The sequence below is a fragment of the Penaeus monodon genome, chromosome 27 (assembly GCF_015228065.2).
Source record: "Penaeus monodon isolate SGIC_2016 chromosome 27, NSTDA_Pmon_1, whole genome shotgun sequence".
NCBI lineage: Eukaryota > Metazoa > Arthropoda > Malacostraca > Decapoda > Penaeidae > Penaeus > Penaeus monodon.
The window spans coordinates 37,145,226-37,145,673 of NC_051412.1; the positions used below are offsets into that span (position 1 = coordinate 37,145,226).

The 448-nt window shown below is 12.3% G+C and overlaps 1 protein-coding gene across 1 annotated transcript in view; it reads left to right on the forward strand.

Annotated features, from left to right (window-relative positions):
- Positions 1–448, forward strand: part of LOC119590828 (nuclear pore complex protein Nup85-like) — a 14,259-nt gene that overhangs the window by 5,555 nt on the left and 8,256 nt on the right. The window lies entirely within an intron of this gene.

Below are 448 nucleotides of genomic sequence, written 5' to 3' on the forward strand. Positions count from 1 at the left end.
TTTTTATATATTATTATATTGATATATTTAGTGTTATATATAGTTATATGATTAGTAGTTTATCTTATATAGTATATTTATTGATGATGATATTCATATATATATTATTTATACTATATATAATACTAATACTTTATCTCATATTATATTCTATATAAATATTATTCATTATATATTATATTTATTGAAAACTATATAGTTATAGATTCATCATATTATTTATATTCATATACCTATACAAGATATTTCCATGAGATATATACTTATTCTATTATTGATTTATATACAAGATATTCTATATTATTATTTAATAATAATTATATCAAATACGAATATATAGGATTTAACAAATATATTAATTAGTATTTAATAATCTAATATATCTATAATAAATTATTCTATATCATTATATATAATTATTTATGTATAATTATTCAATATATATTCT